This window comes from Lathyrus oleraceus, chromosome 5 (assembly GCF_024323335.1).
Source record: "Lathyrus oleraceus cultivar Zhongwan6 chromosome 5, CAAS_Psat_ZW6_1.0, whole genome shotgun sequence".
Taxonomy (NCBI): domain Eukaryota; kingdom Viridiplantae; phylum Streptophyta; class Magnoliopsida; order Fabales; family Fabaceae; genus Lathyrus; species Lathyrus oleraceus.
This window is the reverse complement of record NC_066583.1, coordinates 176216819-176238429: the sequence shown is the minus strand read 5'-3', so window position 1 is coordinate 176238429 and position 21611 is coordinate 176216819.

Sequence of the window (21611 nt, the reverse complement as noted above, 5' to 3'; positions counted from 1 at the left end):
CAAATCCATCAATTCAAACCCAGTTGACCACAGTTGACTTTTCTGACTGATAGATGAATTTGGCTATGCACTGATCAAGTTGAGCCTCACACTCCTGATGAAATGGCTCAATGATGAAACCCTAGCTTCCATAAGCTCAATACAATCATGAAATGATCCCCATATCCATTGTAGACCCCATCTCCTTGCCAAGCCCTGATTGGCCCAATGTAGATGATTCAACTGATTAGGGTTGACCAGTGGTCAAAACCCTAATCTCAAGGTGTCTGATCAATCTCTTGAATCTCTTGGTGATAACAAGACCATGATGATGATGATGTATCATTTCAACCAAGATCAAGCTCAATCTCCTTGAGAAACCATGAAACCCTAATTTGAATCACACCTCCTCAGATGACTAGTGATCAGTCCATAAACCCTCAGGCTTGAATCCCAACCTCTTATCTTCATTCCAAGACCTAGGAGGAGGACTTGCTCCATGTTACCACATGATGTGCAATTATGCAATGCCTAATGACCTAAGAAATGCAATGCAAAATGTTAAACTAGTCCCAAGAGAGGAGGGCAAATTTTGAGGTGTTACAGCTGCCCCTATTCAATCCACTGTGAACCTGTCAATACGAATAGCCTCGGCTTTCAGATGATCAGGATGAAGAGTGATTGAATACCAAGAACAGACGAACAATTTGCACTCTGATGGGAAAATAATTAACAATGCCTGTCAGAATCGGTAAAGAAACAATCTTGAAGAAAAATCCGTCTGGTACGGAGAAAGTCGGCCTGATCACCGCATCCGCTGGGGATTATTATCTCTTTTTTCTTTTCTTGAACCCCGAAAAATTCGCTTCTTTTCGTTTTCTTGGACCCCAAAATTTTCTTTCGCGCAAATGATCCCGGATCACTACATTTGAACCCCGACATCTTGTTTGCCAAAATAATGAACCCCATTCTCCATTTGAACCCCAGTCGCCTGACGATAACTTGCGATCGCCATTGTGAACCCCATTCTCCAGAAAACACCTCGTGTCTCCTTTTCTCCATTTGAACCCCGCTCTCCAGAAAATGCCTCGACATTTCCCTTTCTCCATTTGGACCCCGCTCTCCGCTTCTCGTGATAATTCCGTTGGCAACGTCGGAAATAACACCAAACACCACTCTGAGGGCGACCTATCAGAGGGTACACCTTCACGAAAGGAAGGTAACATGTGCATCTCTTCTTCCGAAGACACCCATAACGACTTCCATTGGCCTCAGCCAAAGTCTAAGGTGACACATGAACAGAAGATAATCCTGAGGACCTCATCCCGGATATGATCTTCAACTCCAATCTCTATTTGAACCCCGATCTCCAGAAAATGCCTCAACATTTCCTTTTCTCCATTTGGACCCCGCTCTCCAGAAAATGCCTCAACATTTCCCTTTCTCCATTTGAACCCCGATTGTCGCGCTGATCGCGTAGCGTCCTTTGATTTTATTTCCATCTCCGCCCGACGGAAACATTTCCTCCAGTATCGCACTACTGGAGAACATTGCTGATCTGACGTCATGATGCTAAACTCCTCAGAGTAACACCTTCAACCAGACACTGACTAATGATTGGGAAGAAACTCGACGTTTACTGGACATCGAACAATGATGTTTACTGACACCAAAGAAAACTCGACCAGACACTTACTGACGACTTGGAGGAAACTCGATGTTTACTGGACATCGAACAATGATGTTTACTTGACACCAAAGAAAACTCGACCAGACATATACTGATGACCGGGAGGAAACTCGATGTTTACTGGACATCGAACAATGATGTTTACTTGACACTAAAGAAAGCTCGACCAGACATAACTGATGACTGGGAGGAAACTCGACGTTTACTGGACATCGAACAATGATGTTTACTTGACACCAAAGAAAACTCGACCTTACGGGGATCGACACGACACTTACTGGTATCACAAGAATGCTGAACTCCTTAGAGTAACATCTTCAAACTTCCGTCTCGCACGACAGAAATCTTCCTCCAATATCGCGCTACTGGGGGGAATACCTTTGACCCAACGTCACAATGCTGAACTCCTCGGAGTATCATCTTCACTGACCGGCAAAACCCATTCTTGGATGGTAACCACGACTTGAGTCGCGCTGATCACGAGCTTCATTTCCATCTCTGTCCGACGGAAAAGTTTCCTCCAGTATCGCACTACTGGGGAAGATCGACGTCATGATGTTAAACTCCTCAGAGTAACATCTTCCAACTTCTGTCTCGCACGACAGAAATCTCCTCCAGTATCGCACTACTGGGGAATATTGCTGATAAAAAACGGCGCCAAACTCCTCGGAGCAACACCTTCACCCTTAGGCAACCACTTCTCAAACGATGACCACGGCTTGAGACTAGCTTATGCTTGCAATATGATGCATGATTGATTTTTCTGCGTAATGCTCCACAATTATGGAAATGTTACGCGATTTATTATGCAATATGTTATGCTTATTCTACATGATGAATGCATAAAAAGTATCCCCCTCAAGGGACTCTTCTGGGGAGCTCGAGGCACTCTGCTGAGGAACTCGTCAACAATCCGATTTCCACCCTACTGGGGAACAGCACTGCTGTTGGGAAAAGGGCAACCCTTGCTGGGGAATTACCCCCTTTGCACCCGGTCCGCTTGGGGATTGTTGGGGATAAGAACCACCAACGCTCTGTGGGGATACACCGGTCTTTGACTTGCTGGGGATATAACAATCCCGACTCTACTTGGGAAACCCTCACAGATATCTCCGCTAGGGAATAACAACCTACAGACCTGGCGACTGGGGAAGCATCGATCTAAAACCTGCTGGGGATAACCATCCTGACCCTGCTAGGGAAGCCACAACCTTTGAATCTGCTGGGGGAATTAGTCCTCACGGCTCTGCTTGGAGAGATGAGGAAAATTCTGATACTGAACACCTTCCGACTCGTCGAACCCTGGCATTCACCATCTAACTCCACTATCAGCTTTCCACTTTTGGGAACTCCCAGACTCGTCTGGACTTTTCTGCTCCATCATCTTGTATTCCCAACCGCTCCGCGCTCGACGGAGAGCGAACTCCTGGGACTTATACAGACCTTTCAATTTTCAGACTTTGAAGAGTCTTCTTGATTAAAATCAAGGATCGTCGTACGTCTTGCCGTCTTTCTTCACCGTTCTTCTATCCATTCGTCCCTGATCGGACTTCATGGGGATTTGTTTTGTCAATAGCTTCCACATCACAACCTGCAAGTGAGGGAAAAGATCTAACAGTACCTGCAAAAGAGATTGTTAGATAAAACCGTGCCCCAGGCATGCCAAAATTTCAACACTTGGGTCACTCAACCTTCCGAATAAGATTTCAAATTTTCAATCTTATAAACATGCATTGGAAGGGACCTGTATGTCTTAAAATGCAAAGATTCTTTATCAAAATAATTGGATGTTTTTGCAATCAAAGCGGTAATGAAAAACAAAAACAAAATTATTTGACTGAATATGCATTTTATTGATTGAAAAGTGTGTGGCTCAAATTGAGCAATACAAAGGAAGCAATTCCTGAAAAGAGGTAATTGCGCACAAAAGGAAAAATCTATCCTAATGGCAATGTGAAACCCGTGATCTCATCGAGTCCCAACTCGGTTACACCCCATATGTCCTCAGACTCGCCGTGCTTTCTGCCTTCTGAACAAGACGTTTCTGATTGATCCCTACCGGGTATTATCCATGATGCTTTAATCAAAGCGCAAACGATCATGCCAGACGCAGTTGTTCGTTTCAATCCCTCTTTCGCCTGGACCGCCCTTTCGGGTTTTCAGTCCACCGGGATACCCTTTTTTGCCCAAGTCGCCTTTCCAGGTTTTCGACTTGCCGGGTGTACAGTTTTTCACTTTTATCCCTAATTTTTGCCCGAACCTTTTCTTTCTGTTTTTTGGTTCGCCGGGATGCCCATTTTTGCCTGGACTATTTTATTCTTTTCGTCCAGCGGGTCTCTTTATACGAAGTATTTTTTAACTGCGTCCGCATTCACAGGGGATGGAAAATCTTCGCCATCCATGGTCGTTAGCAACAAGGCTCCACCAGAGAAAACCTTCTTGACCACGAATGGACCTTCATAATTGGGTGTCCATTTGCCCCTTCGATCGTTTTGAGGAGGAAGAATCCTTTTCAGCACCATATCACCTACGTGATATACCCGAGGTCGTACCTTTCTGTCAAAAGCACGCTTCATCCGTTGCTGGTATAACTGCCCATGACAGATGGCTGCCAGCCTCTTTTCCTCTATCAGGCTCAACTCTTCGTACCGGGTCCTTACCCATTCAGCCTCTTGCAATTTCACGTCCATCAGGACTCTCAATGAGGGAATCTGAACCTCAACTGGTAGTACCGCTTCCATCCCATATACCAATGAGAAAGGAGTTGCCCCAGTAGATGTACGCACCAACGTTCGATACCCATGCAATGCAAACGGTAACATCTCATGCCAGTCTTTATAGGTTACCACCATTTTCTGCACAATCTTCTTGATATTCTTATTGGCTGCTTCAACCGCCCCATTCATCTTCGGACGATAGGGAGAAGAATTGTGATGCTCGATCTTGAATTCCCGGCACAGTTCTGCCATCATTTTGTTATTCAAATTAGAACCTTTATCAGTAATGATTCTCTCGGGAACCCCATATCTGCAAATGATGTCTCTCTTGAGAAACCTGGCAACGACCTGCTTCGTCACGTTCGTATAAGAGGTTGCTTCTACCCACTTGGTGAAGTAATCAATAGCCACTAATATGAATCGGTGCCCATTCGAAGCCGTAGGCTCAATCTTCCCAATCATATCAATGCCCCACATAGCAAACGGCCATGGAGACGACATTAAACTCAATGGATTAGGAGGCACGTGCACCTTGTCAGCATAAATCTGGCATTTATGACACTTCCGCACGTAATTGAAACATTGGGCCTCCATTGTCATCCAGTAATATCCTGCCCTCAGCAGCTTCTTCACCATCGCATTCCCACTGGCATGGGTACCGAACGATCCTTCGTGAACCTCTTTCATCAATTGGCTTGCTTCTTTATCATCAACGCATCTGAGCAAGACCCAATCAAAATTTCTCTTATACAGAACCCCATCCTTATTCAAGTAGAACACCATGGCCAACCTCCGCAGAGTCTTTCGGTCCTTCTTCGATGCTCCCTCAGGATATTCTTGAGTCTCTAGATAGCGCTTGATATCGTAATACCACGGCTTCTCATCATCAGGCGCTGTATCAACAGCAAACACATAAGCTGGTCTATCCAGACGACCTACTTCCACACTGGGGAACTGATTCCACCACTGCACCTTAATCAAGGCGGCCAGAGTAGCCAAAGCATCTGCCAAAGGATTCTCCTCTCTGGGCACATGATGCAACTTCACCTTGGTGAAAAACGTCAACAATCTCCTCGTATAATCCCGGTATGGAACTAAATGAGACTGGTGCGTATACCACTTTCCGTTAACCTGATTTACAACCAGAGCTGAATCTCCATATATGACAAGGTTCTTGATCCTTAAATCAATCGCCTCTTCAATCCTCAATATACAAGCTTCGTATTCAGCCACGTTGTTGGTGCACTCAAATGTTAGCCGGGCAGCAAAAGGAATGTGGGATCCTTTTGGCGTAACTAAAACAGCACCAACACCGCTACCATTCACGTTAACGGCCCCATCAAACATCAGAATCCATTCGGATTCAGGGTCAGGCCCCTCCTCCGGGATCGGTTCCTCGCAATCTTTCGATTTGAGAAACATGATGTCCTCATCAGGGAATTCAAACTCCATCGGTTGATAATCATCAATGGGTTGCTGGGCGAGGTAATCAGACAATACACTCCCCTTGATCGCCTTCTGAGAGGTATACTGAATATCATATTCTGTCAAAATCATTTGCCACCTCGCAACCCGTCCGGTCAATGCTGGCTTTTCAAAAATGTACTTGATTGGATCCATCTTGGAAATCAATAAAGTGGTATGAACCAGCATATACTGCCTTAGTCGGCGAGCAGCCCAGACCAAAGCACAGCAAGTTTTCTCAAGCAGTGAATATCTTGTTTCACAGTCGGTAAACTTTTTGCTAAGGTAGTATATGGCATGCTCTTTTCGACCAGACTCGTCATGCTGCCCCAATACACACCCCATAGACCCCTCGAGGACTGTCAGGTACAGAATTAACGGTCTTCCCTCCACAGGAGGCATCAGAATCGGAGGCTCCTGCAAATACTCTTTTATCTTTTCAAATGCCGCTTGGCAATCATTATTCCACCTGACCGTTTGATCTTTTCTCAACAACTTGAATATCGGTTCACACGTGGCTGTTAGATGAGATATGAACTGTGAAATGTAGTTCAATCTACCTAAGAAACCACGAACCTCCTTCTCCGTTCTCGGTTCAGGCATTTCTCTTATCGCTTTTACTTTAGCAGGATCAACCTCGATTCCCTTCTCGCTTACAATGAATCCCAGCAATTTACCGGACCGCACTCCAAACGTGCACTTGTTCGGATTTAACCTCAGTCTGAACTGTCTCAGCCGGTCGAACAACTTGGCCAGATCTACCAAATGCCCCTCTTCTGTCTGGGACTTTGCTATCATGTCATCAACATAGCATTCAATTTCATGATGAATCATATCATGAAACAAAGTCACCATGGCCCTCTGATAAGTAGCACCGGCGTTCTTGAGACCGAATGGCATCACCTTATAGCAAAAGGTGCCCCACGGTGTAATGAACGTTGTTTTCTCCATATCATCTGGCGACATTTTGATTTGATTATAGCCAGAAAAGCCATCCATGAAGGAAAACACCGAGAATTGAGCTGTATTATCTACCAACACGTCAATGTGAGGTAGTGGGAAATCATCCTTCGGACTAGCTCTGTTCAGATCTCGGTAGTCCACACACATTCATACCTTACCATCTTTCTTCAGGACTGGCACGATATTTGCAACCCATGACGGATAATTAGTGACAGCAAGGAAACCAGCATCCCACTGCTTCTGCACTTCTTCTTTGATTTTCATCGCCATGTCAGGTCGAGTTCTGCGCAACTTCTGCTTCACTGGAGGACAATCTGCTCGCAACGGTAGCTTGTGCACAACGGTATCGGTATCCAACCCTGGCATATCTTGATAAGACCAGGCAAAGATGTCGACATACTCTTTCAACAATACTACCAATCTGTTCTTAACACTTTCCTCCAAAGCAGCCCCGATTTTCACCTCTTTCTTGACCTCGTCGGTACCCAGATTCACCGTTTCAATCTGCTCTTCATGCGGCTGAATCACCTTCTCCTCTTGTTTCAAGAACCTGGCTAACTCCCTTGGCAGTTCACAATCTTCTTCGCCTTCTTCTTCAGCAAGATAGATTGGATTGTCGAAGTCATATGAGGGTGTAACAGAATTGTTATCAATGAGATCCGGAGAGGAATCGCATCTGCATGAATGTTGATTCATGCATTGCTTTAGAACCGGAACGAGACAAATTGAAAAAGAAAAATGAAAACATTTCCATTTTTATTTTGTTTTTATTTTTAAACTGCAAAAATAAATGAAAAACAGGGAACACCGCTTTTAATTGAAAAACATCCTTTTATTGATGACGCGAATTTGCAAATTTAAACATGAGGTGGCCCTTACAATGAACCATTACGTGTCGGGCAACATGTATGGCTTTCATGCATATAAAATCAAAACAGGAAAAATATTACTCTTCCAGCAGAGTGACCCGGATGATCTTTTCAGCCTTCCAGTTTTGGAGTCCCATCCCTGGTGCGCACGGCTTTATCCATCGGTCTATTTCACAGTCGCTATCAGCTTCCTCACTCATCATGCAGATGTGATCCGGATCCAGCATTCCGGCACTAGTGAAGGTGACCGACGTACGGCGTCCTCTGCCTTGTCCCGAGCCTCTGTTCGGCTGGTACCCCACTACGAAGCGATCTTTCTTTGTGGAGATATCCATCATCCTGCCCCAACCAGGAGCCTCTCCATTCTTTACCACCTCGGCGGCCTGTTTGTACGAAGCAATGGACGGTTTCTCCTCTTCTTTTGCAAACAGAGCATTCTCCACCTTAACGGTTTCGAACGCTTGACTTGGCGTCTCCCATATCTCGCCGTCCATCTCAACGTATTTGAATGAGGACAGGTGGCTGACAAAGATGTCCTCTTCTCCGCACACAGTGACAACCTGTCCTTCCCAAATATATTTCAGCTTTTGGTGCAAAGTCGAGGTCACTGCCCCAGCAGCATGAATCCACGGCCTACCCAACAAGCAACTGTACGCCGGCTGAATATCCATGACATAGAAAGTCGACTTGAACACCTCTGGGCCTATCTTCACCGGAAGCTCAACTTCTCCAAATACGGCCCGCTTTGACCCATCAAATGCCCGCACTATCAGATCGGTGGGAGTCAGGATCAACCCGTCGCAATTCAGCTTAGCCAGAGCCTTCTTCGGCAACACATTCAATGAGGAGCCGGTATCAACCAGCACATGCGAAAGCACGGCCCCTTTACATTCCATCGCGATGTGTAACGCCCGATTATGATTTCTCCCATCCACAGTCAGATCCATGTCTGTAAAACCCAACCCATGGCTGGCATGCACATTAGACACGACCGTCTCCAACTGGTTTATGGTAATCTCTTGAGGAACATAGGCCTTCTTCAGGATCTTCATCAAAGCCTCCCTATGCCCCTCAGAGCTTAACAGCAACGATAGAATCGAGATTTTAGAGGGAGTCTGCTGCAGATGGTCCACCAACTTGTACTCAGACTTCTTGATGATCCTTAAGAATTCCTCTGCATCATCATCAAGTTTCTCTTCCGACCCAACCGGCGCCGGTGTCACTACTGGAGTACTATCATCAACCACTGCTTTCCCTTTCGCCCTGGCTAAAGCCTCGGCCTTTTCTTTTTTCTCTTTTTCTCCTTCTCCTCCCCTTAAGGCATCAGGAGCAAACAATCTGCCACTGCGAGTGAAACCGCTGGGACCGGCATTATCCACCTTTGACACGGTGGTTTCACTAGCAGTCTGGTCTTCCACCTTCTCACCGTTACAGTATACTTCCCCACCATAATGCCATGGTACGGCATCATCTTTGTCATACGGGATTGGTCCAGGTACCGTGATGGTAACTGGAGCCGCCTCAGCTAGAGTTGACAAATCCACCGGGTCAAAATAAATTGTTATGGTGGAGACCTCTTCCTTTCCCCTATCAACTTTCCTCTCAACCAGAATACTCCCATCGTCCATCAGACCCTGGACAGCCTTTCTCAACAATTCACACCCATCAGGGGCACCAATGCACTCAGCACATTGCTCATCACAGCCTGAATAAACCCCATTCTTCAACAACTGCCTCTTGACCTCAGCCAGAGGAGTCTTCAACTGATCAACACTTGACAACCCAACTCTACTCTCCTAAGAGATTGCATTCACCCCCCTTTGACCATGCGCGGGCATGGGATTAGCATTAACGTTGGGAGATGGTGCGAAGTTGATAGCTTTCGAATCCACCAGGTCTTGAACTGTGTGCTTAAAAGCTTTACAGTTCTCTATATTATGTCCAGGAGCACCCGAATGGAATTCGCATTTGGCATTTTCATCATAACTGGCTGGCCTCTGATCAGGTCTCAAAGGTGCCAGAGTCCTTAGTTGTACCAGCCCTAGATCCATCAACTTTTTGAACAAGAAAGAGTAAGTCACAGGTGGCCTGTCGAACTGACGGTCATTCATTCTCCCCCTGACTTGATATCCGGCCCTCTGAGGCCTCTGCTGAAACGGTTGTCTCTGCTGTTGCGGTTGTTGCTGTTGCTGCTGTTGATTATCAGCAGGAATGGTTACCGCAGCAGTGTGCTGGAAATAACGATCCCAACTGGGTCCTCTCTGAGCATAAACCGCACTGGTATCACCCTTTTTTTTCCTCTGGCCATTACTGAAGGGCTTCTTTGACCCTGACGAAGAAGCATTACCGCCCTGAATCTTTCCAAGCTTCAACCAGCTCTCTATTCTTTCCCCAGCCACCACTATATCTGAAAAGTTGGTCACCGGACAACCAACCATCCTCTCAGCATATGCCCCCTGCAGGGTCCCCATAAAGAGATCAGACATCTCTCTGCCAACTAGTGGAGGTTGCACTCTGGCAGCCAACTCCCTCCACCTTTGGGCATATTCTTTAAACCCTTCGCTACTCTTCTGAGACATACCCTGCAGCTGGGTACGACTCGGGGCCATATCAGCATTGAACTGATACTGTTTAAAGAATGCGTCCCCCAGATCCTGCCAGTTCTTGATATCTGAGGACTTAAGCTTGGTGTACCATTCCAGTGAGCCTCCGGACAGACTGTCCTGGAAGAAGTACATCCACAGCTTTTGGTCCATGGTGTATGCAGAGATCTTACGGACAAACGCCTGCAGATGAGTCTCGGGGCAGGAACTCCCATTGTACCTATCAAACGTGGGCGCTTTGAATTTCTGCGGGATCACGATCCCTTCCACTAACCCCATATTTGACATGTTGACCACCCCAGGAGTGGCATAGCTCTCCAAAGCTCGGATCTTCTCAGCCAGCAGTTGAATCTCTTTATTCTGTGGTGGAGCACCGTATTGACCGAACGGTTCGTTGTGCATCGAGAACTGATCAGCCTCTCTGTCTTCCTCTCTGTCGTCATCAACACCGAAGAAAGGAGGGAACAAACTGTCCTTCAGATTCTGACCCGGCTGACCACCCGCAGCACCGAAACCAGCGGCATTGTTCACTATTCCCACCGTTGTCCTCTTACCACCGTCTCGAGAACCACCCAGCCCCTGATTGGAGACACCATCCAGGTTCACACCACTGTTTGCCGCTGAAGCCCGCTCGAGCTTCTCGACTTTGTCAGCTAGAGCTTTCTGACCAACTGCAAAACCTTGCATGATGTTGATCAGCTCGTTCATCTTGTCTTTCAGCTCAAGGATATCAGTATTTGGGAGATCCATTAGTATGGGAGTATTGCGTCGAGTGAAGTATCTGTGAGGGCGTGTTGAGTGCAAAGGTACAACTCTGCGAGCACGAGCAATGATTCCTGAAACAATCAAGCACGTTAGCAACAGATACCTGCAAAATAAAACACAAGTTATTATGATCATGCATGAATGCAGTGTTTATCCACATGAGGAACACTTTGTCTCTCGATCCTGGTTTCATCGAGATAGATAATAATCCGGCAGCAATATTCTGATATTCAGCGTTTGATTTCGTCATACAGATCAGAGATATATGATTTAGCAAAATACCGCCCAACCATGTGTGTGTGCTGTGTGAGTGCATACGGGAAAGCAAATAAAGCTTGAAGATCGATCACTGAATGAAAACAATCATCACATAGCAAAATGCACAATAAGTGCCATAATCATACATCAAATCAGATACAAATCTCCAGAATCAGGAAAGAAATACAAGCAAGTGAATTCCGTCAACAAGCCTGACGGTAATCCACACAAATGATAAAGCTAGCCTGATGAGGGTCCCATAGAAGGCCCTATCTCATCAACCATCTTCGCGAACTCTGCGGCGAACCTGAGCTCGGTATTCTCCTGCTGTAATCTCCCCACCTCCTTCTGGTGAATCTTCATTTGCCTGAAGTAATGATCTCTCTCAGAAATGTAATGATCTCTCTCGGCGATGATCTTTGCTTTCTCCACTTCCCACTCTGCAGCAAGGACTCTGGCTCTGGCATCTCTCTGATCTCTCACGAGGATTTGCCTCCTCTTCTCATCTTCGATGACCCTTGAAGCTCTGGCTAGCTTCTTCTTCGTGATGTCGTGCTCCTTTGTTGAAGATGCCAAAGCCTGATTGACCTTCCCATAGTAGGCGGTATCCATCTCAAAGCGCTTTGCTTCCAGGGCATGTCGCTTGTCTTGATCTTCCATCTTCACTTTGATCTCCTGATTAGCTAACTGAATCCGAGCAACACTCATCTCCAATTCAGCTTTCTCTGCGAGCAACTGATCTCTGGCTCTCTTCATCTCGAGGAATTCTTCCATACTGACAGAAGAACGCGGACCCTCAATCATAGGACACCAAAGATCACCTCCCGGAAATGGTAGATGTGTGATCTCAATCCTCTTCCGAAGCCAATCATCAAATAGAGGAAAATACCGGCTATTGACCTTGCCATAAGGAACCTTACCCTTTCGCTGAATGTCACGCCACTCATCCAATACTTGCCTCAGCTTGGCCTGATTGCCCTTAATCGGGAAGTAAAAGGACCCCTGAATCTCTCGTTCAAGAGGAGGACCCTCCACAGCGAACCCCATCTGTCTCCTGAGAAGCACCGGGTTGTAATTGACGCAACCCTGAACTCCCACAAGAGGCACATTGGGAAGACTCCCACAACTGCATATGAAATCCCGTCCTGCCATACCGTTATGAGTCCATGCTATATCAGCAGCCCGCAAACCCATCAATCTGAATGACCACTTGACAGTCGGATCGAGATGAGCAAAAGCACCTTGGGAAGGCAAATACCCCATAAACCACCTGAATAGCATCTGAGCACAACACCGAATCAGACCACCACGCCGCTTCTCGTTCCTGTTATGAACCGAATAATAGACATCTCCAATCAGAGTAGGAATAGGGTTTCTCTGCATGAACAATCTGATAGCATTATGGTCCACAAAGCTCTTCTGATTAGGAAACAGGATGACCCCATAAATGCTTACAGCAATCAAAGCACAAACCGTCTTCCAGTTACCCACTGCAGCATACTCCTTGGCTTTAGCTTCCAAGAAACTCAAGTGAAACCCCGGTAATTTGCCCTTTTCCTTCAAACCCTCCTTGATCATTTCCGGACTCAAATAAAGAGCACGGGAAATCCCAAGGATGTCAGGCTCCACCCTAGTAGCATGGAAAGGAATCTAATCACGGATCTGCATACCCAGGATACTAGCATAATCCTCCATCAGAGGCCCCAACAAGTAGTCCGGGAACACAAAACATCTTAGACCTGGGTCATAGAACTGGAGAAGTGTATGAATGGCGCTTCTGTCGCTGTCAGTGAGCCTGAAAACCATCTTTAGAATACCACCGTATGCCTCACGGAACATCCCCACATGGTCGGGTGTAATCAAGGCTATCATATCTCTCAGCACACCAATCTCTGGGTCGAAGAAACTGTAGGCAACATCATGCTTCAAACTGGTCCTCATGTCTGAGCAAAGAAATCTCTCAACCAGGATCTCAATAGAAATGTCCCTGCATATGGATAAACATGTGTTAGATGCAGGTAAATGCAAATGTTAATGATGCTGATGAATGAATGCAATGTATAACCATCCTCCAAGTCATCTGAACATCTGTTGCACTGAAACCCTGATTTCTGAACTGATCACAACCATCTGAGGGAATATGTAACCACAAATCCAACTCAAAGGGTTCCGAAATAAACGGAACTGAAAGATACACCATCATCATCATCATCATCATCAAACAATCTCTGATCAGATAACCACAATCCTCTGAATCGGCCCGGGGAATCCTGAAATAAACGGATCCCCACTGATAAATAACTCGGACAGCACTCCGGCGTCTCAGCAATAAATGGCCATAAATCCGACTTATAAATAGGACTCTGATCAACGGAACCAACAGTCACCATCAAAGTCACCATCTGAACATGCATCTGTAAGAATCACCCTCCCCTCACAGGTAAATTCTAATCAGGTCATCCTAAGGCGGATAATAGTCTCGACAATCGGGCAGAGATACTCAATGGGTTTGCCCTTTCGGGTGTGCCATTGTAGCTCTCCTAAGATCATCTAAACCAAAGATCCGGGAAATGATCGGTCACCAGAGTCAATAGTTCAGATGAAGTGACTCAACCAGAGTGGAGTACCCCACAAAGGAAGAGCACTATCAAATGAACCTCGTCCGGCTTGTGGTACATCACATTGCCCAGCACATGTTGACCTAACATGAAGGAGGCAACATGAGACCACACTACTCCTAGGTGTATACTCGGGCCTGGGTTTTAGCCCCACTCAGAACACCCACCCCAAACAGAGGAACCACCTGCACAGAGGACAGCAACATGATAGTATGATGCATGCAAATATTTATGCAAATATATACACAGTCAGAATAATAAATGCAATAAATAACACAAAACAAGCAACCTAAACTACCCTAAAACGCTAGGAGAGACTCGCTTAGGGAAGATGGACCAGCACAGGTCAACATCTAGGGTCCCCAGCAGAGTCGCCAGCTGTCGCATCCGCGAAAAACAACCGGCGGGCTGAAACAAAAACAACACAGAGCCGCCACCATGCGTTATTTATCCCAAAGAGGGAAAGGAAACGGTTGAAGTAAACCTGGAAAAAGCATGGTCTCGCGACCAAAGAGAATGGGATCGGGAGTCGGTTACGCAAGGGGAAGGTATTAGCACCCCTCACGTCCGTCGTACTCGACGGGATCCATGCTCTAAAAGAAAGAAAAGGTTGCTAAAACAAACATCACACACATAAGAAACACAGGTGGGAGAAGAGGGGAGAGGGCTCGCTAGGATATCGCATCCTATGCCTACGTATCTCGTCTGGAACGAGAATCAGAGCTGCCGTAGTTCGGCTCACGCACGCCAAACAAAACACACACAAACACAGGCAAACCTGGAACCCGAACGCCAATCGCTGGACTTACATCGGCTTCTGAACCAAACAAACACACTCAGGATACGGACAGCCAATCGCTGGGCTTACATCCATATCCTGACACACAAAAGGGAACAAGCAAACACACACAAAAAAAGAAAAAAAAGGTGCCCGGAGAGACCTCGCACGGTCTCCTGCCTACGTACCTCATCTGGTATGAGGATCAGGGCGACGTAGTTCCCCTGAATGGGAAAGAAATTCTAACCAGATACAAAGGGAGACACACTACTAGGGAGCTGGACTCGAGCCTAGGTGTTATCATGCATCATTGCCCTATGTTATGGTTTCTATCTACTTGCACAACAGCAAGCTAATCCTAACCAGGAAAAACAAGCATGCAAGCATAAACAAAGCAAAGCAAACATCCACATTTAGCACACACTATATCCAGTCCAAGTGGGCTCAAACAAAAGGGTTAGACTGCCGAGGCAAGTCATCTGTACAAGGGTAGTGTTCGCTCTTAACCCTGACATTGAGAGACAGGGTGAAGCAGATGAAAGGTGAGTGAAGATGAGACTTCACAGCTCTTATCCCTGGCCAGGGAGAGCTTCAGACAAAGGAGTGTGAGTTCAGAATGGGGGAACCCTTCTACACTCAAGACTCTGACTCAACTGTACAAATGTACAAGATCTTGGGTTAATGTCCCAATGCATCAACACAGTGGTGTGAGCAGAGGGACGACTCAACAAGAATAGCAGGGGATGGATTGCACATCCCTTGGGTTCTGCCAATTGCCTCATAGAGGTCTTTACCTGCTTGGGGACAAAGTTAAACAATCACAAACATCGCCTCTTAAGGAGGACTTCAGACAGTTGCCTGGCTAAATAACAAGCCAGGTCTTCCAGACTACATGGAGACAAGAGAGTCTACCTCAACTGGTTTATACAACCAAGCAGCAGCACAGCAAGTTCTTAAAGAACTAAAGCGACTATAGTACCTGAAATCAATCTAATTCAGTCAGTATACCAATCACACAGTCAACACAGACAAGTTAAGAACCAACAGACAATGTATAATCAGACAATGCAATGTGCAAAGCACAATCAACTCAAGTGAGCCAAGCACAAGCTCAAAGCAAGTGAGCCAAGCATCCTACAAAACACACAAGTTAGTTCACAACAAGCAACCAAACTCAATTTAATCAACTTGCATTTTTCTCCTTAAAGCATTTGCATCTCAACCTGAAACACAATTCAAAAGTGAGAAACAAGACCACTAGGCCAAGCCTAGGGTCCAAAGGAGATGAAAAATCCAAAACAGCAAGTGAAAATTAATCAAAACCAAGAATTATCAAACAAGAAGAGAATCCAATTGGTCTCACACCAAAACTATGCACCAAATCCATTTCACATACAAATTAAGTCCAAGTGTGCAATTGTGAACCACATATGAGCAAACAGAATGATCACACTCAAACAAATACCAAAACAGCTCAATAAATTCCACAAAAAATCCAACCTAAACAGAACACATTCAATGAGTATCATATCAATTTTCAGCTCATTTGGATCACTGGAAGTATGGAAACTAAATTCATAAAGTTCAGACAAGTTCAAGTAAGCCAACACAAGGCATCAAAACAATCATCAACTTCCAATAATCATAAAACAGTGACAATACATGATAAATGAATGGGATCAAAACCAAAATGACCTATAATGTGTCTAGAATTCACATGTCAAATTTCACATTCATCCAATCAATAACCAGAATTTCACAAAGCAAATGCCAACATGTGTCACAAAAAATCAACAAATGACCAAACAGAAAATAAAATCCCAATCAAATAGGAAATGCCATCAATAAATCCAGAAAAATTCCCATGTGTTCTCAACATCCATATGCTCAATCATGCAAAAATTCAACTCAATCCAATGTTCACAAGTACATCAAATAAAATCATGAAATTCACCAAGCATGGTGTGACACAAATTGTCACACCTCTAATCAAAAATCCATATCTCATCAACCAGGGATCCAAAAATTTCAAACTATACATCAAAATCACCAGCAAAGAGTCCAGAACATGCACAAAAAATGTCAAGCATTTCTATGGAATCATCATCATTTTATGAATGAAATGGCATGGCATATACACAAATGATACATTCAAGCAAACCCTAGGCAATTTATTTTTTCACACGTGCACAAAAATAATAAAAATCACCATAAAAAACTACACATCACAAGGAGAATAATGCAAAAAACCTCATAAAATTTGGATAAAAAATGAAGAACTTATGATTTTTTGAAGTTGTGTGATGAAAATGAAATGAAAAAATGAAAAAGAAATGAAATGATACAAATAATATTGAAATAATGGCAGTTTTGTAATTCTTAAGCACGAGAGCAAAACGACGCCGTATTCATTAATGCAGTGGCGCGTTCTCATTGGTCAGATCCGGAGGGAAACACGAATTTGAAATGGAAATGTAAAAATCCGGATCAAACACGTATTCTTCATCATCTTCGACAAACACCACAACCGAATTTTCCAGAAAATGCACATGAACGAAACTCAACCAAAATAATCATGCTATACATCAATGGATTCGTCTGAACACATACATCATGGATATGGCAAGCATTTAACCTAACTCTCAACGTATCAACGGGATCGATCGATTTAAGTTTCCTATCCAAACGTTCAAATCACGATAACTCACTCGATACTCAACCAAAATCAAAACCACAAGTTGCATGCTACTCTACGTTGAAAGATCTACACAAACCACATCTCAATTCAAGCAATTAAGGAATTCGAAATCTGACCTTATGGAGATGGCAGATGTTGAATCGCGCTTTTCCAGGTGTAAAATGTGAAAACAGATGAAGCTTGTTGATGTAGGAGTTGAATGACACGAATAGCTCAGCTCAAAACAGCACCAGATGCAAGAATCTTCACTTTGCCATGGATGAGTGAGGTTATGACAGTCCAAATTCTTCTATGTTCTGGCCTTGATTTTGCAAAACAGTTCCTCAATGATGATTATAGAAGGTGGATCAAACACGAATTATCAAGATTGATGAAGATTTTGATGAGAATTGATGAAAAAAGAGTGTGAAAATTTTGGAGAATTGAGAGGTTTTTGGAGGGAAAAGTAGTTAGATCTGGAGAAATGTGAATGTGATTATGATTTCTGTTATGATTAATGTTATATACCAATGCCTAATCCATCTCTTAATCACAATTAGCAAAAATCAAGTGTATTAGTGAAAATGCAGTTTCAAGTGTTATGTCCAAAAGGTCCTTTTGCAAATTAACCAATGTAACAGTGCAATGACAGTTCAAGCAAGTCTAAAGTGATGTATGTGATATGTTGGAATGAGCTTTTTGTGCCAAAACCTTGTATTTTGAAATTTCACCTATTTTCCCACCAATTTCCAAATAATCCACTTGAAAAATGACTTTTTGCCATGATTATTTTTGATGAAATTTGATGATGCATCATGAAAGTGCATGTGAAATGGGGTTTTCTCAAAGAAAAATCACCCAATTTGGCCATTCCATGTGAAAGTTACGCCACTTTGAATTTAGGCATTTTTGGAAAATGATTTGATCATATCTTGCCAACCATACATGAGAAATTCAAGTTCTTGGACTTTTTGGAAAGGTGAGAGCAAGATCTACAACTTTCATGTTGAACAAAATTTCATTTGAAGCATTTTTGGACATGTAATTTTGTGGTGAAAAACTTTCCATTTTTGGAAACTTCCAATTACAGGTCACCTGCCATTTTTGGAAACTTTTCATCTGACTTTATTTTCTTCATTCTTGATGTTTGAAATGTCAAATGAAACTTTTTTCAACATGAATGAAGTGTATTCAACTCTCTCCCACCTCCAAATCCATCAATTCAAACCCAGTTGACCACAATTGACTTTTCTGACTGATAAATGAATTTGGCTATGCACTGATCAAGTTGAGCCTCACACTCCTGATGAAATGGCTCAATGATGAAACCCTAGCTTCCATAAGCTCAATACAATCATGAAATGATCCCCATATCCATTGTAGACCCCATCTCCTTGCGAAGCCCTGATTGGCCCAATGCAGATGATTCAACTGATTAGGGTTGACCAGTGGTCAAAACCCTAATCTCAAGGTGTCTGATCAATCTCTTGAATCTCTTGGTGATAACAAGACCATGATGATGATGATGTATCATTTCAACCAAGATCAAGCTCAATCTCCTTGAGAAACCATGAAACCCTAATTTGAATCACACCTCCTCAGATGACTAGTGATCAGTCCATAAACCCTCAGGCTTGAATCCCAACCTCTTATCTTCATTCCAAGACCTAGGAGGAGGACTTGCTCCATGTTACCACATGATGTGAAATTATGCAATGCCTAATGACCTAAGAAATTCAATGCAAAATGTTAAACTAGTCCCAAGAGAGGAGGGCAAATTTTGAGTTGTTACAGCTAGTCATGATAACACGTCGGCTCGGGTGTTTTCCTCATATGGAACATGATATATTTCTAACTCTTGGAAGCCCATCAATTATTCTCTAGCCAACTTAAGATATCTCTGTAGCAATGGGTCTTTAGCTTGTGCTTCCCTCGTATTTGGGATATGACCAACTAGGATTTTGTCTTCAATTTGAGGCCTTTTGTTCCTATTTCTATGGCTAATAAGATCCCCACAAGAAATTATTTATATTTGGCTTGATACAAAGCACAAAGAATTCTAGTCATCGTAGGTTTCTCTGATGAGGATGGAACTTACTACTTCCTTGGCAACTACTAGGTAGAGATATAATGTCTCTCCTAGCAATGGTCGGGTGAGTACTAGCGGGGTATCTAGGATCCTTTTCAAAGAGTCGAACATGGTGTTATATTTGATGTTCCAATTGAACAATGCTTGTTTCCCCAGCAACTTGTGAACGACAGTGCTTGCTAGGCTGATTTCAAGATGAACCTCTTCAGAGCTGTTGGCATCCTGTTCAATTTCTATACGTCCTTCTTAGATGTCGGGGCCTTCATCTGAATGACTGCTTCGCATTTGTCGAGTTGGATTTGATCCCCCGTTTCGTTAAGTATAAACCTATAAACTTTCCTGCTCTTGCGACAAAGGTACATTTCTCGGAGTTGAGCCTCATGTTGTATTGCCAAACTCTTTTGAGGACTCAGTCGAGATGTTGAGCATGCATGGCGTCTGCACCAGACTTCACGATCATATCATCCATATACACCTCTAGTGTTTCTCATATTTCTTCCTAAAAAATTTGTTCATCATTCTTTGCTAGGTCGCCCCAACATTATTTACTCCGAACAACGTCATATTATATTGGTAGTTGGATTTTTATGTCATGAATGCGGTTTTCACCTGAAGCTATGTGAATTATACCCAAGCGCATCGCACGCTCAAATATACAACAGAGTTGTCATCGAACTTTATTTATTCCCGAAGGAAAGGGAAAATATCGACATAACCCGGGGGAAAGAGAAATGGGTAAGAAAGTCTGCAAGGGGAAGGTATTAGCATCCCTAACATCCATGGTACTCCATGGGAACTGTTTCAAATGCTCTTTACAAGAATAGGTGTTATTATCCGAAGATTACCCGCGAAAAGAGGGAACGAGGGGTTAATAGATAAGTGTGAAAAAAGGAAAAGAATAGATAATTGTGTTTGCCAAGGATTTGGGCCCTCGTGCCTACGTATCCTCATTTATGCAATGAGGAAATCAGAGCTTCGTAGTTTGTGGAACTAGGAAGGATGTGTTAGTTGTTTATAGTGGATACCATTAACGTTCATGTTCTACTGTCGATTGGCTTGTATGCTCGAGCATGGGAGATTTAAGCGTCTGTTTATTTGCGGTAGAATGGATGAACTCGGATCGCACGCTAGCAGTTAAACATTGCTTTCTCTCTCATAGAGGCTTAAGCGTCATTCACGGTAGAACGGAAGTAACATGTCCTTTTTGAAAAGGTTTTAAACTAAAAATGAAGCCCAAAGGCAAAACTGAGTTTGATGAGGTGAGTTTGATTTTATTCTAAAATGAGAGTCATGATTTGAATCGTACTAAAGTCTATGAATATAGATGAATACAGTGAGCAACTGGGTTAGTCGTCCTACACCGAAAGATATTCAGAATGAGGGTAGAAATTCTCCACTCTCATCCCTTCTCTATTGCTTAAGGCTCGTAGTGTACAATCCAAATCGTATGGTTAATTATTTTTGAGTGTATTCACAAAATGGATTTATTTTTACTGGGAGAGAAAAAAAGGGAAAGAAAGAGAAACCCTGAAAGGTTGAAGTATGATCTTCAGTCTGGTCTTCAGTTTGTATAGAAAGACTTAACAATTATTCGATTTAAATTACACTAAATTCTATGAATAGAGGTGAATATAGTGAACAACTGGGTTATTCGTCCTGTATGCAAAGATATTCAGAATGGGGTTAGAAACTCTCCAGTCCCATTCCTTATCTACTACTTAAGGCTCATGACGTGCAATTTGCATCATAATCGATGCGTGTCGAATTTGAATTTCCTTGCAGCTTCCCACGATGAAGGGTTGTCTTTGGAGAATGAAGAGGATTGACAATCAATTTCAATCAAATTGTGCTAAAGCATATGAATAGAGGTGAATACAATGAGCAACTGGGTCATTTGTCCCATACCCAAAGATATTTAGAATGGGGGTAGGAATTCTCCAGTCTCATTCCTTCTCTATTACTTAAGACTCATGGCACACAACTTGGCTCATGATCGACAAATGTTGAATTTGACCTTTGTAGTACTTGAGTAGTAGTCATGTCTTGTACCGATTTGAATAGCTCGAACTCTTGATCTTGATCTTTGAATCTTGATTGAAGTTGGAGGTCCAGTATCTACCATGTCTTGAGCACCAGGACTT